This window comes from Hibiscus syriacus, unplaced genomic scaffold (genome assembly GCF_006381635.1).
Source record: "Hibiscus syriacus cultivar Baekdansim isolate YM2019G1 unplaced genomic scaffold, ASM638163v2 tig00011079_pilon, whole genome shotgun sequence".
NCBI classification, from domain to species: domain Eukaryota; kingdom Viridiplantae; phylum Streptophyta; class Magnoliopsida; order Malvales; family Malvaceae; genus Hibiscus; species Hibiscus syriacus.
In genome coordinates, this window is record NW_024062242.1 from 54,238 (window position 1) to 69,771 (window position 15,534).

The 15,534-nt window shown below is 35.5% G+C and overlaps 1 pseudogene; it reads right to left on the minus strand.

Moving 5' to 3' along the window:
* Window positions 1-15,534, minus strand: part of LOC120204640 — a 51,619-nt pseudogene that overhangs the window by 13,982 nt on the left and 22,103 nt on the right.

Here is a 15,534-nt window from a genome sequence, read left to right on the forward strand (position 1 = left end):
TGAGACAGTTTCCCTTGAAATAAAATTTTTGAATATGTTTTCCTTGGAACTAATTTCATCTCCCCGTGAGACAATTTCTTTTGGAACTAAGTTTTGTCTCTCTTGAGATAGTTTTCTTAAAACAAAATTTTGTCTCTCTTGAGACCATTTCTCATGAAACAACAGATATCTTTGAGATCGTTTCCCTTGAAACAAATTCTGTCTCTTTCGAGACAATTTCTCTTGAAGCATCATCTGAACCGTTACACTCATCTCAGGCACATACTTGTGATGGTCGAAAGCATTTCTCAAATAAAAAAAATAGAATGTGCACATCAGATTTGAACATTTGAAGAATTCGAGATCAGGGATCAGAACTTGAAGATTCTAGAAAAGCAACCGGAGATCAAGATTTCTCTCCTGAGCCCAAAAATAACATATGTTGCATATGCATTTTAGGCATACCTAAGAGCATTGCATCCATCTCATCACATATATGCATAACTTTTTCAGGTTTTAGCTAGAGTCAATTTCAACTTCGCAGCGAAGGATATTGAGCTCAAAGCTACACAATCAACTCGAGAGTAGATTTCAACTTCGCGACGGAGGATATCTAGCTCGAAGCCAAACTTCACAATACTTGGATTTCAACTTCACGACGAAGGATATACAAGTCAAGGCTCAACTTCACGACGAAGGGGTCATCCACGATTTCAACTCCACGATAGAGGATATCGTTCCCACACATCAGCGATTTAAACTCCACGACGGAGGATATCACGCCACTCGAGACAACACAAGTTCAACTTCACAACGAAGGGACGACTGGTTGTCAATAAACCACTTTTGAGTTTCATTCAGAGTCAATTTCAATTTCACAGTGAATGATATTAGACTCGAGACAACACAAGTTCAACTTCACAACGAAGGGATGGCTGGTTGTCAACAAATAATTTCCCAATTTTAGAGCCAATTTCAACTTCACATCGAAGGATATTGGACTCGAGACAACACAAGTTCAACTTCACAACGAAGAGACAGCTGGTTGTCAACAAACCACTTTTCAGTTTCATCCAGAGTCAATTTCAACTTCACAGCGAAGGATATTGGACTCAAGACAACACAAGTTCAATTTCACAACGAAGGGACAACTGGTTGTCAACAAAATAATTTCCCAGTTTCAGAGCCAATTTCAACTTCACAGCGAAGGATATTGTACTCAAGACAACACAAGTTCAACTTCACAATGAAGGGACGGCTGGTTGTCAACAAACCACTTTTCAGTTTCAAAGCCAATTTCAACTTCACAGCGAATGATATTGGACTCAAGACAACACAAGTTCAACTTCACAACGAAGGGACGACTGGTTGTCAGCAAACAATTTCCCAATTTCAGAGCCAATTTCAACTTCACAGCGAAGGATATTGGACTCAAGATGACACAAGTTCAAATTCACAATGAAGGGACGACTGGTTGTCAACAAACAATTTCCCAATTTCAGAGCCAATTTCAACTTCACAGCGAAGGGCATTGGACTCGAGACAACACAAGTTCAACTTCACAACGAAGGGACGGCTGGTTGTCAACAAACAATTTCCCCATTTCATAGCCAATTTCAACTTCACATAGAAGGGCATTGGACTCGAGACAACACAAGTTCAACTTCACAACGAAGGGACGGCTGGTTGTCAACAAACAATTTCCCAATTTCAGAACCAATTTCAACTTCACAGCGAAGGATATTGGACTCGAGACAACACAAGTTCAACTTCACAACGAAGGGACGGCTGGTTGTCAACAAACAATTTCCCAGTTCCAGAACCAATTTCAACTTCACAGCAGAGGATATTGGACTCGGAAAAATACTACCCACTTCGATTTCAACTTCACGATGAAGGATATCCAATTACCAGGCTCAACTTCACGACGAAAGGGCCACTCGCGGTTTCAACTTCACGACGAAGGGGAATCATGCACACAAGCAACATCCATCTCTAGATTGGATTTCAACTTCACGACGAAGGATATCCAACTAAAAGAAAGGTTATCTATCATCAAAGACCTTCAAGTTCGATTACATTCAGCTCAGAGGTAAATCAAATTTACAACATAGCTCAAGGCAAGAAGGGCTATCTATCTGCGAAAATTGTCGAGTTCGATTTCATTCAGCTCGATGACACCTCAATCACACTATTGTCCGGCTACAATCGAGGTTTTCAAGCCGAGAAGAAGATCTGGGTTAGCCGTGCCTTAGTAGCAAGAAGCCTTTTTTCCGTTAGCATAGCTTAAGTCGAGATAAGCTATCTGTCAATGAAGACTTTTCGAGTTTGGTTTCATTCAGCTCGAGAGTATATCAACCACATTATGGAGTCAAGGGATTACTTTCCAGTCAAATTTTAAGCCAAGGTCTTTAAACCGAGAAGAAGACCAAAGTGAACTACAACGAGAAGCCACATTCTGATTCAAATCATTTCAAGATGGACTCGACTTTGCGACGGAGGAGCCATCCGCAACTCAATTCGACAGGGAGTTATTCTTCAACTCCACTGAATGAAAATTTGTGTCTTTTTATCTTTGTCCTATTTTTCGTTCCACGAAAAAAGACAAAGAGGAGCAGCTGTAGACACCAATTTTCTTAAAAGATAGAACTAGCAAGAGTTCATATCTTAAGAGGACTCTTCCACCACCATATCTTTTAAAGCAACAACCACACCAATAAAGGTGCAACAACCGAGCAAGGAGTCTAGTTGCATTAGGATTCTATTGTTAGTTAGTTTTTTTTAACTATAAATACATGTAATCCTTCCCATTTGTAAAACACGATTATCATACGGGATTACGCACACACAAAAAATACCCAAAGCAAATACGCAAGAATCCCCAAAGATTCGCTTGTAATTTTCAACAAAGAAATAAAAGATGTATTTTTACCTATATTGCTTCGATTCTCGCTTGCATGTGGCTTGTTTCACTTCTTCTTTTCCGTTTTTACTTTGAAAGGGCCGATGAACACAAGGGAACCGAGATCTTTTCTCTTAGATCTATGCTTCCCCGAGGCTTATTTTGAAAAACCGGTTTGATTTTCGGTTAAAGGAGGGGAAGAGCTTTTTAAAAATCTATATTAGTCCCTTTATTTATTATATGGATATTTTATTCATTTATTTTTATTATTCATGTTATTATTATTATACGTATGTATATATATATTTTTTAAATTTTTTTCATTTGATTTTTTTACTATATTTTATTATATATATATATATATATATATATATATATATGTTTCTTTAATATTTAACTTATAAGTCTATTATTACTATATATATTGTAATTATCTTTATCTAGTTATATATTTTTTATACTTTTAATAGTTTATTTATATACCTATTATTAATATATATATTCTTAATTATTTTTATTTGATTATTTCTTTATTTACGTAATATATTTTATAACTTTATATATATATATATATATATATATATATTCATTTTTTATTCATTATTATATTATTTTTAAAAAAAACTTGTGTTTTTATCATTATTATTATTAAACATTATATTATATATTACTAATCTAGAGTACCAATTCTTTTGTTTTATTTCTAACTAAAGTATCTCCCACTTTCTTCTTTTTGTCTTATTTCTGACTAAAGCCCCACACTTTCGGTGAAGTGAGAGAGTAACTTTTCTATTTTTAAATATTTGTTGTATATATATAGCTTATTTATTTTATTAATACTTTGATGTATATATATATATTTTTCATTTTTCAAATATTACTATATATAATTATTAATTTACTATTTTTTTCCCTTATCTTATTTATTTATTTTATTTTTTTCCTTTTATTTTATTCTCTTTATCTTATTTCTTTTCTTTACCTTGTTTATCTAACATATTTCTCGACTTTTTAAGAATATTTTCAAATCAATCTAAGGTAATTTTCTTATTTTTACCTTTTAATTTTAACTTATAATTTTCTTAATTTAAGACAACTGAAAATTACATAGTATCGAAAGGGCAGTTTAAGGGTGCTAACCCTTCCTTAACTGTAACCGACTCCCGAATCCGACACATCTTTGGTAAGACGCAGATCATGTAAGAAATAAGGTATCCGATCTACCTATTTATCTTAAAATAAAAAATCGGTGGCGACTCCAATCCACATTTTCTTAAGTCGAAGCCCAATTCCGAAGCCAAACCGAAAGACGATTGCGACAATTGTCTTTGCTCAAGTGCGAAAACAACTTTTTCCTTAAATGTAGTTTCTCATTGCTGCTTATCCCCCTAAATACAAAATTACATGTCAATAAAGAACACACATGCATATTTATTTCAAGAAATAAATGTGAGTTCTAAGAGAATTTTATCATGAACTTTTTCATCAAGTTAATAAACTAAATAAGGATCAGTATATATATACCGAGGAGACTTGAAACCTACTCACAGCTAATTAACTCAGCTAGCTACTAGCCATAACAGCTAACTAACTGAACTAATAGTACAATAACAATACTGTAACCCTAATAATAAATTAAGAGAATATAGTTAAACAAAATTCATCAGCCTGTAGAGCGCTATCTGTTAATAAAAAAAGTCAAAATCAGTTTCGGAGAATTAAATTGAATATCCAATCCTTATATTTGAATTAAATGCATGAAAAAATGGTCTACAACTTACTGTGAATCTCGTCTCTGCCTCCAATGCCGATATATAATGTTTTTTAAATATAAAGAGGCCATAAATGGAAAGGACGACGAAGACGAAGAAGATAAATAAATACCATGAGATAAGAGCAAAAACCGGGCATACGCTCGATTTGAAAGAGAGTCGCATCGGCCGGTTTCCGAACAGACTCATCTTGGATCATTGACTTGACAAGCAACGAGTATATGTAAGTCAAATGAGAAGTCTTGAGCACCATTGCCATCTCCAACAATATCCCGGTACACTTATCTTTAACTACGAGAACAAGCAATGTCCGAGCTAGCGAGTCGGATCGGTGAACCGCCTGGAGAGCGACGGTTCACACAATTACATAATCCTGAGTAGTTTGAAGGTGGAATAAAGGGGATTTTGATGGTCTTCGTCTGGCGTTTTGGCAGTTGTACTCGTCTAGTTCGCTCACACGCAGCCCAAGATTATTTCTATAAGGTGTTATAGCTGTTTTATTGTTCATCCACGGTTCGTCACATAACATGATATACTTGATAGGGTAGTTTTATTGGTTGAAACTCTTAATGTATTACAATTAAAATAGATCTATAATACTATCAAAATCATAGATATTGTAGGGAAATGCTTTTTGCAGTTCAATCATAATTTCTTTTTCATTCAAATTTAAAAACTAAATTATTAATTATGAATAAAAATTAAAGTTATTGTATATTATCTTATCATTAAAACTGATATTTTCTCTCTCGCTTATCTCATCTTTATTCACAAGAAGCGTATTTATAATATTTATCTATTTAAATTGATACTTATTAATAATATAATAATTAATTTTCCTCTGTCGTTGAGAATATAATAATAATATCCTTTAAAAAATTAATAATAATAAGAGATTTCAGAAAAGATAATTCATCAAACACATCTTGGCGTAACAATTACACTTGATTCTTTACCTTGGTTCTTTCTGTTTTAATTCACTAAACCAATCATATATGCATATTAAATCTATCATATTTTTATTTTGATAATAAGAAAATATTGGATTAACCATAAATGAAATCGAAAAGTATAATGTCTAAAATACACATAGAATAATTATTAATAAATTCTTTTGATAAATTCTAAATCTAATCTTAATCATATTTAGAGGAGAGAGGAACCCTAAGGGGAAAGAGGAGAGTGCTCCTTATGGGTGTAAAATTCATGACCTAAGAGAATATGAAAGAATAAAAATGAACAACTTGACCAACAGATCATATAATCAATTAAAAAAATGAACGACAATGAATGGATGGTTATTTAGTGATTGTAATGACAACTAGGGATGGTCTTTGACAATAATAATAATAAGAGATTTACAATTAAAGATTTTAAGGATTTGATAATATTTTTTTTATATTTTTAAAAAATAAGTTTTAATTATAATAATAATTTTATTTTTTTAAAATAATATTTTAAAAATGTATAAACTCAACTATGTTATGTTTTTGAAAGATTGATGTATTTTTTAACATCGGTTAACAACGATATACCTTAAAATAATAACGGAGAAAATGAATGTCTACATTAACAAAAAAATTAAACACTTAAAATCAATAAAATGTATAATTAAACAATTTTTTTTGGTAAATACTTACTTAAGGGATTTAGTACTTCATCCCAATAGACTAATCGGTTATTGGTAAATACTTACTTTTTAATTATTTTTTATCAATTATTTTTAATTCAATGGGGGGAAAAAAGCCTATGGAGGGTTGAGACGCATCCAACAATTTGAATGAGATCCGACGGTGGTGGGGATAGACTGATAGAGTGATAGTTATCCACCAACGTTAAAGACTTTATAGGTAAACCACTACATAAGGAGTTTCACTTTCTTGTTTCTCATTAATAAATCATGTCATATTTCTAATTTTGTCCCAATATTTTATAACTTTTACAAATTTATCCTTTCAGTCTATCGCTTCAAAAATTAAAGACATTTAATTAAGCACTCAAATGCATCAACTAGTCAATGTATTAATTTTTAATACATATTTTATTTTATTGTGTCTAATTTATTAAAATAACTATACGTATGAAATTTTAAGTACTAAAAGTTTCGTGGCATTACAAAAGTAAAGTCTTATCCGAGATCTAATGTAAGAAAATTTAAGAAAATTCACAATATTTTTATTTTAAAAAATAAAATATTTTTTTAACTACGTCTATAAGGTATATGTCGGGACCGTCTTTCGGTTGGGCCCCAGAGTTGGGCTTCAACTTAGATTAAATGGATTAGGAGTCGCCACCGATCATTTATTTTATTAAAAATGGGTTGATCGAATACCTTATTTCTTACTTGATCTGCGTCTTACCAGTGATGTTTCGGATTCGGGAGTCGGTTACAGTCAAGGAAGGGTTAGCACCCTTTAACTGCCCTTTCGGTACTACATAATTTCCAGTTGTCTTTAATTAAGAAAATTGTAACCTTAAATTAAAAGCTAAAAATTGATCCAAATTATTTACCTTAGATTGATTTAAATTGTGCCCTTAAAAAATCGAAAATCGTGTTAGATAAAAAAGATAATAAAACGAATAAATTAAGAAACATATGAAATAAAGAAGATAAAAAAGTAAAGAGATAAAGAAAAATAATGATAAAATAAAGATGAAAAAAACATAATGATAGGACACAGATCATAAGGGAAAAGAAAGAGAACATAAATGAGTAGAATAAACAAAAATAAATGAATAAAAATATGCGTTTTCCTGAAAAATCACCGGTGATCGGTATGTTTACCGATCTAACACCGATCAGATTATATTTCTTGATCTAACACCCGTAGTAGTAAAGCGCGCCCCCTGCCCCGCGCTATATGCTGATTTGGCGCCTGTACCGCACTATACGCTGACATGGGTTACACGTGTGTATAGCGCGCCTCCTGATCCGCGCTATACGCCACGTAGGGGTATAGCACGGATCAAGGGCCGCGCTATACACATGTGTAACCCATGTCAGCATATAGCGCGATACAGGGGGTGCGCTATACCTTTAATTACCCACCCGTTCACACCCCAATCCTCCTTATAAATACCCCCATCCTCAATCACTTTCATCACACCAAATTCTCTTAAATTTTCTCAATTTCTCTCAAATACTCTTTCTATTTAAGGTATATTTTATAATATTTTTAATATTATGTATTTAATTTATTTAAGTATTTTACTTTATTTAAAATTTTACTAATATAATTTTTTTGTAGATATATAATGGAAGACAGTCTACTTCGCTTGGATGGAAATCATATATCTCGACACTTTGCTGATACGGTAACATTTTAATGTTTTAATTTAATTTAAATTATTAGTAATAATTAGTTGATTTATTTAATGCATGATTATTAGATTAAGAATTAATTTTTGTAATTATTTATTTTTAGGAGAAGGACCGTGTATTAGATCATTTTATTAGGAATCTTAAGTTAGTGATACCTAGCCGTGTCTTGCCGTATTTAGTAGAGGCTGGATTTGGTTACATAGGTAGATATCAGGGTCACTGTAAGATAGAACCAGACCTTATTTCTGCCTTAGTAGAGCGGTGGAGGCCGGAGACCCACACATTCCATCTTCCGTGCGGAGAGTACACGATCACGCTTGAGGATGTTTCTATACACCTGGGGCTTCCGGTGGATGGAGATGTGATATCAGGGATAGCTTCCGGTTCTTGGACTACTTTGTGCCGGGAAAATCTAAGACGTGTCCCGGAAAGTTTTATCGGAGGTAGGATACCGTTAAATTGGTTAGATGCCAATTTTCGGGACTTGAGCGCAGACGCCTCTGAGGATGAGGTTAAGATGTATGCACGGGCATACCTATTGTACTTGATAGGAGGGTTGCTGATGTCGGACAAATCGCGTAACCTAGTTCACTGCATGTGGTTGCGACATCTTAGCGACTTTCGTCTCGCCGAATCATTCAGTTGGGGCTCGACAGTTTTAGCTTTGCTGTACAGGGAGATGTGTGGAGCCACTGAATACAGGCGTAATGCTATCAGAGGATGTCTCCTACTGCTGCAGTCTTGGACATGGTATCGATTGCCCTTTTTATGTCCCGTTATGAAGAATCCATTCGTATTTCCACTACTTCTGAGGTAATTATAAAACTGATTTTGTATATTAATAATTTTATACAGATTATAATAAATTTTTTCCTTGGATAGGTGGTCTACTGATAAAAAATCATCAGGAGCTACCTGATGATTTAGAAAAAATTAGGGTGCTAATCGATCAGAAGGCTAACACACAAGTATGAATTTTAATGTTTAAAAATCGATTTTAGATTATAGTTATATAATTAGATTATTATTTTGATAAAAATTATATATTATTTGTTTTAGTTTGAATGGGTGCCATATTCTACTGATGATGTGAGGGCGGTGATCCCACCTGAGTTGAGGGGTCCATCAGATGTTTGGATGGCGATGATCCCTCTGATCTGTTATGCGACCGTCGAGTGGCACTCCACTAACGCGTGCTCCGGCAGTTTGGTTGTTTTCAACCAATTTCGGAAGTACCTCGCAATATGGACGAGTTGCATAGCTTAGATAGACGCAGCAAGACAGATACAGATTGGCTGGTGAGGCATCATGAGTGGGTCGTATTGTGGGAGGATTGACATCGACGCCTTCCCCGTAGAGAGCCCATTTTTACTGACTTCTTGATGTATGCTGACGGTTATTATGAATGGTTCAACAGTAACGGGAAACAGTTTCTGCTTCCCGACGATGCACGAGGGCAGACCTTTCCGCGACATCGACAGAGACGTGATCCGACACAGCACCATTGTCCCCCGACTCGTGGACGGAGAGCAGGTGCTTCCGGTTCATCCTCAGCTGCACCAACAGGACCTTCACAGCAGCTACTACAGCCATATATGATACCGGCATCGCCTTTTCTTTACCAGATGCCGCCGCCGCCACCGTCACAGATGACCCCTCCTGGAGGCTATTATGGGTCTATGTTTGTAGATCCGACTTGGGGTTCATATACTGGATATTTGGCAGGTTCAGCCTCATCACCCATGGCCGCAGCACAGACACCTCCTGTACAGTTTTCACACTCAGCGATGTCTGGGTTTTCCCAGTTTTCCCAGTTTTCGCAGGCCGGTGGGATAGTCAGTCATACACCTCCAGGGTCCTTATTCTATGGAGGTGCTTCTTCGTCATCAGCTCATCATCAACCTAATGTATCTGCTCAGGATGACGACGACGACGACGACGATGGTGATGATGACGATGACAACGAGGAGTCAGAACTAGTGATACAAAGAAATCTTCCTCGAGACCGACAACCACCGCCCTTTGGAACACATTCGCGTCGCAGGCATCGATAGATTTTTTTTATATTTGTATTTACTTTATTTTGTTAAATTGTAATTTTTTATTATTTCTCATTTAATACTTACTTTATTTTGTTAAATTTGTTAGACTTTTTTTTAATGTATTTCAGTTAATTTTGTTTATTACCATTTAGTATCAGTTATTGTAATTTGGTTATCATTTAATACTTATTGTAAGTTTGTTGTATTTAAAATTATATTCAAATACCAATTTGGTTATCATTAACTTGAAGTAAATGCAAATTAAAGTAAAAGAATTATTATTTGATAAACAAATACATCATTTCCTCATCAATTGTTACTTGATGACAACAGAAGTGGACATGTTTTTCTCATGTGTCCTGGGTTTCTACAATGCCCACATCTTCTATCTTGTCTAGATCTTTCTCGAATATCTATATCGCAATGAATTCGATTGGATTTTGGACGACCACGCTCCCTCAATAAACTCGGATTTGGTACAATCGGAAGCCAATCTTGAACCTCATCAGGGTCTTTGTCATTACCTATGGGGGAAACTCAAATTCATATACCTTAAAAACTTCATATAGTAGGTATACGGGATCCACAAAATGGTTATAGTATTAACGTGTGTGCGAGCAAGCTGCTATCACATGAGAGCATGGATACTTCAGAGCTTGAAAAAACCCGCAGTCGTACGTTCTGTCCCTTAGATTTACTCTTAACGACACAACTTCAATCCCTTGAAGATGTCGCGGTAACTCTGTGACACGAAACATTTCATGCCTTCTAGAGAAGCTTGTTACAGACATTCCATTTGATGCAGCAATTTTTTTTGTAGATCTGCAACTAATCTAGGGTGATAGACATGACCGCCTTGCATCCAAGTTTGAGCTTGTCCCCCGAGCTTCGCAAAAAGTGCCCCCAAACGAAAATATGTACTTTTTACCAAAGCCGCTACAGGTAAGTGATGTGCACCCTTTAAGGTTGAATTGATTTCCTCAGCCAAGTTGGTCGTCATGTCTCCATATGTGTTCGTCCACATTTCTTTATCGATGAGGCTGATGTAATCGTATCCTTCCTCGTTCTTCGCCCGTAAATCTTGAAGCATTGATTCAAACGTTCGAGGAAGTAGTTCATAACCTGATCAAAAAATGTATAACTTACTAACTTGCTTTCTTTGCAAAATTAAAATGATAAAAAAATGTATAACTTACTAACTTGCTTTCACTTACCCATGCGCACAATTAATTGATGCTCATCATTCTTCTTGTACCTTCCATGATAGTTCGCATCAATGTGTCAGAGACAATATCTATGTTGGACAAAGGGTGGTTTCCACATTGGACCCAAAGACTCCATTGCTGCTTTGATCCCAGCTCCGCGATCTGAAATGACATAGATGTTTTCCCTCGTGATAACATGTGCACGTAAATTTCGGATGAAAAAAGCCCAAGAATCTGTATCTCCTCCTTCGACAAGAGCAAAAGCAACTAGAAGAATGTTGCGATTGTCATCTTGGACAACTGCCAATAATAAAACTTGCTTGTATTTTCCATACAAGAAAGTCCCGTCGATCTGGACCATAGGCTTGCAGTATTTGGCAGCATTAACGCACTATGGGTAACTCTAAAAAACCCGATAGAATTAGCTTCGATCGCAAAGAACTCGATCATTATGGTATGCATAGGAGGTTTTGAAGTCCACAATTATCCCAGGATTCAACATCCGCACCAGCCTAAACCAACCTGGAAGTTCGTTGTAAGATGCATCCCATTCGCCATGAAGTTTGACAATGGCATTTTGTTTTGCCAACCAAGCTTTTTTATAGGAGACAGTGTACCCATACTGCGATTGTATAGCTGAAACCAACACTGCAACAGCTATATGAGAGCTTGCTTTTACCATGGGCATGATGGTTTGGCATATTATTTCAGAGTCCAAGTTGGGATGATCTTGGTTGACCCCTCCAGCACAACATGTGTGAGGACCGTTGTATACTGTTAGTTCCAATATGTTGTTTTTCTTCTTCATTTTCGATACGCGAACCATCCAATTGCATCTGTTTTCGCGTCGGGCACAATAACATACATATTTTTTGGTCGTCGATCGGTTGACTCTGGACTGAACAAAATTACGGATATTGTAATTTTTGATAGCCATCATCGCTTATTCTTTGCTTGAAAACTCCATGCCTAAAATAACTCACCATTATTTATTGATGAGTAATATCCATAGTCACTGAGATGAGGCATATCCGCAAATTCTGGCCCTTACATTGCACCATAATCAACTTCATACATGTGTGCAGGAGGGTCAGTTTGTGTCACATTTCCTGGAACTTCATCTACATCATCATCATCGGAGTTGAATTGCGGTGATTCTGGGTGAATGAATAGTCCAGTCTTAACACCATCCGCATCAGGCTCACGAAGTGGTTCTTCTGGTGGAGATGATGGTTCCTCCATGCGCTCCACATTTAGGTCGAAGAACCTACTACTTGCATGTCTTCCCCTTGAACTAGAAGGCATATCGACATTGAGATCGAAAAAGCTCGCAGTCGAATGCCTCCCCTTAAAGCTTGAAGCCATCGTGTCAAATGGAAACTGCACAGATTGTTGCGTCGATGACATCTCCATATTAAGGTCAAAGAAATTTGCAGATGAATGTCTTCCCCTTGAACTGGACGCGGTGTTGCCATACGGATTGTTCATGGACCCACCTCGGTACATATCGTAAGGAGTTGCGGATGAATGTCTCCCCATTATGGCATTAAAATCATTACACATTACTGTAGTCGGGCTGTCAACTTGATCAACTTGTTCAGCTAGCCCATAGTGGGAGCTTAATGATTGACCCCGAACAGCACGCACTTGAACAAAATATGCATACATCTCAATAGCGACGTCTGAATAATTACTTTGAGCTTCAACCATCATTTGAACATCATCATTGTTTGAAAGTTCGAACGCTGTATAAGTTAATGGCAACAATGATGTTAGAAATCTGTACTGCAACGGCGATATTCTTCTACTACTTCCAACATGAATCTTCCTCGAAATCTTCGTTATCAGCTCCTCAAGAGTTATGTTTCTCTTGAATGATATTTTAACACGCTCATTTGATACGAATACAACGCCGGTTTCATCTTCTCGAATTTCACCATCATAATAAACAATAGCTGAAAGTCGCGTCATTCTTTGAGTTTAAAAGTGCGATAATATTATATATGCAAAAAAAATTACTGAAACAAACATGATTAAATAAATTATATATGAACGAAAATATAACACAATAAATTTTTTACACATCAACATAAATAATTTAAATAATATAATATTATATTATTACTTGCACCGCAAAACAATTTCGACGTATGCTCCCGCTTTTCAATTTTACAAACATAAAAATTAATTGAAAATAATTAGTATAATATTTTTTCAAATAATGATAATAAACAATAAGTATAATTAAAAAATTATAACAAAATTAATTACCTTATAACGAAAAATCGCATGAACTTCTAAATTAAATATGAGAAGATTGCCTGAATTATTACTCGTTGACGGAATTTTTGTATTAATTTATAAGTTGGGAGGAGAGATGCCAGGAGATGTGAGAAACTTAACCGACGGAGGAGGGTATTTATAACCATATAAGGCGCGGTACCTGCACCGTGCTATATGCAATTATTCATAACAGATATAGCACGGACCAGGGACCGCGTTAAATTTAATTCTGGTACGTGGCGTATAGCGCGGCCCCTGATCCGCGCTATACCCCTACGTGGCGTATAGCGCGAATCAGGGGGCGCGCTATACACACGTGTAACCCATGTCAGCGTATAGCGCGCCCTCTAGCACGGTACAGAGGGCGCGTTATACCCCATGTGGCGCCAAATCAGCATATAGCACGGGGCAAGGGGCGCGCTTTACTGCTACGGGTGTTAGATCGAGAAATATAATCTGACCGGTGTTTGTTCGGTAAATATACCGATCACCGGTTATTTTTCGAGAAAAACACCTAAAAAATAAGAAGATGACATGAATAAAATGTAGGAAAATAATGGTAAAAATGATATATACATAATAGATAAATAAATAAGAGCAAGAGAAGAAAAAATTAAAAATAGATATGAAGAAAACAAAACCATAATAATAATAATAAAAATAATAATAAATACATACATACTAATATTAATATTAATATTAATAAAATAAATAAAAGGAAAAGAAATTATATATGTAAAATAATACAATATGATATTTAAATAAATATATATATATATATATACAATAATAATAAGAGAAATAACCTCAGTGACCAAAAATGCCTTATAATATACGATTTTAACCAACTTTTTTTGGATTTGCCAAAATGACCAACTAAATCGCAATGCGATCTCCGGTATCGCAAATCAGTTTCCAGATTCGCAACGCGATTCTGACTATCGCATTGCGATTTTCCGACTATCGCAATGCAAATATGTAAATCGCAATGCGAATATGTAAATCACAACGATTATGACTATCGCAATGCGATTCTGACTATTGCAACGCGATTCTGACTGTCGCAACACTGAATTTCAAATTCGCAACAGGTTTTAGTTTCGCAACACAAATGTTTTGGGCATATAACTACGCAGCAGAAGCAACTCATAATCTAAATCCCTAAATCACAACTCATTCCATCTCTATCTATCACTCTCTCCGGCGACATCCGTTCTTATATCCAACGACATCCTTTCCCATCCGGCAACAATTTTTAGTTTCGCAACTCGTTTGTTTAGTAAATTAATTTACAATAATGAAATCATCTAATATTGATCATGTTTGGATAGATTTGTGTTTTGGAGGGTCATGGGAGAATGTTCATGGTGTTTTACAATATATGCCTTTACCCATGAATCTTCAACTAAAACTGTCATTAAAAAAGTTAACTTATGAAACTCTAATGTTACGTGTTGCAAATAAATTGAATTTAGAGCCCTTAAGTGGATTTAGGCTATCTTATCAGAGAAAAGGTAAAGTTTGTTTGTTAACCGACAATGAAGAAGTTGAACGATTCATTGCTTACATTAGTGTTTCGCAAGACATTGTATGTTGTTGAACCTAGAAGTAGTAAAGTTGGGTCAGTAGCGGGTAGTAATCAACTAAGTTTTTCAACCCCAGTTTATGGTGCTCAAAATTTAATGGTTCCACCATAATTTCATCACCAAGAAAATTTTGTTTCACCACATTTCTAATACCAAACACAATCTCAAAACCCACAACCTTTCCCTAATTCAAATCCCAATCAACTTTCAGCACCAAATTCCGATTTTCGTATTAACCAGTTAGACGATGATGAGCCAACAGAAAAAATTGTGAGTACTAGTCGGTATTCGAAATTTGATCTTGGTCAATACCCGGACTTTGATCTTGGTCAATACTCGGATTTTGATGATGTTTCAGAAGAAGAAAAAGACCCTGCGTGTAATGATTTTGATATTGATCAATACCCGAATTTTGATGATGAAACAACCACTGCCGAGGAAGA